Source organism: Montipora foliosa, chromosome 9 (genome assembly GCF_036669935.1).
Source record: "Montipora foliosa isolate CH-2021 chromosome 9, ASM3666993v2, whole genome shotgun sequence".
Classification (NCBI taxonomy): domain Eukaryota; kingdom Metazoa; phylum Cnidaria; class Anthozoa; order Scleractinia; family Acroporidae; genus Montipora; species Montipora foliosa.
In genome coordinates this window covers 36480617-36483116 of record NC_090877.1, presented here as the reverse complement: position 1 = coordinate 36483116, position 2500 = coordinate 36480617, and positions in this window count along the sequence as shown.

Sequence of the window (2500 nt, the reverse complement as noted above, 5' to 3'; positions counted from 1 at the left end):
GAAATACTAAATGATTTCACGAAAGGTATTTATATGTAACCATAGCAACAGTGATCTTTTCACTTGTGAAGATATCATGTTTTCGCGCGAAAGCTCAAGTTTTGATCCACCCTTGTACATATAAATTTCCATGGATTTACCAGTGACATGGTAAAGGCTATGAGTAGTTTTGATTTACGAATGTGTAAATAGTTCTCAGAAAATTTGTTGTAAGGCTCCATTTTTTTTAGTGAGTTATTCAACGATGAAGTGGTCAGAATAAAATAAATTACATTATTTCTGTCTTACTTGAGAACTTTCTTGGACAATATTACAAAGCGTATTGCAAATCTTTGCCAGAAAATTTAGAAGTGGCAAAGAAACGTTTCTTAGATTGCTTTTTTTGCCAAATTTTCTGTACTTCAGAAAATCTCAAGTTAAAAAATTACGTCTTTCATTTGGTATTTCATTGGTGTTTATATAATAAGTAAACATTCTGACTGACTGACTGATCTTTATTTGATAAAGCAGGTTAAAATTACAAAAATTACTAAAAGTAATAGTTGCATCGGCAGCTATCCGCTGATGTGGGCCTGCATTCATCTCCTATTCACGAAAACTATGATTTTTTTTTTCACAAACGGTGTTGGCCTGTGGCTGCACCCGCGCGCAGACTGATCTTGTAACCTCTATGCTTTTCCTGATTTTGCATCTTCCTTCGTTTGTATCTATCTCTGTTTCCGGACGGTATTTTTTTTTTCATTTTTTTGCGTGTTAACGTATATTGGTAGTTTCAAATGTCTGTCTTTGAAATTAAAGAAAATTTTGTTGGTGAAATAAAAAAATTAGAGACATTTCAAAAAACTGCTTTTTCTAAAATCGTTGAATTTAAAATATTTTAGAGTTTACTTCTAACAGTTATCTGGTAACGCTGTATGGGTAGATTTCACCGTCCGGTTTTTTTTTTCAAAAAAGGGCACTCGCTATATGTTGATTTTAAGCCATGGTAACGGTATTTTAGAGGGAAAAATCTATGATGGGTACGTAATAATAATAATAATAATAATAATAATAATAATAATAATAATAATAATAATAATAAGTACTTATATAATAAGTACTTATATAGCCCATTCCAGAACATGTCTGAATGGACTTTGCAGTAAAGAAAAATATTAAAAATATGATTGCAATTTGTTTGAAAAAATATGAGAAAAAATAATAAATATCTGGATGTAAAATATATGTATATACATAGTCAATTCAGAAAGTCGATATCGTTGTCAAAAAGAAATGTCTTAAGTTCTGTCTTGAAAAGTTCTACAGAAGCTGCCTGTTTCATATAGGAGGGAAGTTGGTTCCAGTGCTTAGGTGCACACGAAGAGAAAGCACGTCTCCCATAATAGTTAGTTCTGATTCTTGTAACACGGAGGAGATGTTTTGATCCAGATTTTAAAGTTCTAGTTGGCACATACAGGTCTAATAAGTCCCTTAAATAGTCTGGAGCAAGCCCTTTCAGCGATTTGTACGTCATTAAGAGTATCTTGTAAATTATTCTCTTCTTGATTGGAAGCTAGTGAAGTTTCCTCAATTCTGGTGTGATATGTTCTTGCCTCTTGGTTCGTGTAACCAATCTTGCTGCGGAGTTTTGAATTCGCTAAATCTTGGAGATTTCTTTATCTGGAAGCCCGTATAATAAGCTGTTACACTGGTCGAGTTTAGATGTAATCAGGGCATGGGTGAGTTTTTCCGTGGTTGCATTGTCAAGATATCGTCTAACTTGCCCAACACGTCTCAGAGAGAAAGATGCAGATTTGGTTGACATGTGAATTCATGAGATGGCAGTCTAGTGTTACACCAAGATCACGGACTGAAGACGCAAGCACTACTCAATACCCTGGCCACATTTCGTCTTGATATGATTAACCTAACTATATCTAAGAACAGAATATATTTATTTGTGTGAAACTTGAAAAGGAGAAACTATTTCGAGCCTCGTTAGATGGATATTTTCGCACGTGAAGGAAGGAAACCGCGCAGTCGATGAAGGCCATTTGCGGTGTGTAGCGTTCCGCACTCCACAGACCGTCGTACTATTTTCAACCTCCAGAGGCTTAAGATGTGTGATGACATTCACCCAAACCCTGGCCGGAGTGAATACCCATGCAAAGAATGTGGAAAAACTGTACGCGTTAGCAGAATGCAATCTTATGCTGCGAGTGTACATTTTCGGTTCACGCAAATATCTCGGCATGTCAATCCCGTCTACTGACAGGATAAATCCCGTTAAACTAAGCTTCGACTTTGGTTCATGGAAAGAACAGTTAAAAGGCTGTCACCAGGGCTCATCTTTTGGACCAGTACCCTGGTATCTGTTTCAAAATGAATTATATCCACATGTTAAAACTAGCAACCTATGCGGGGGTGCTGGGATGGCGCAGTGGTGAGAGCACTCGTCTCCCACCAATGTGGCCCGGGTTCGATCCCTAGACTCGGCGTCATATGTGGGTCGAGTTCTCTA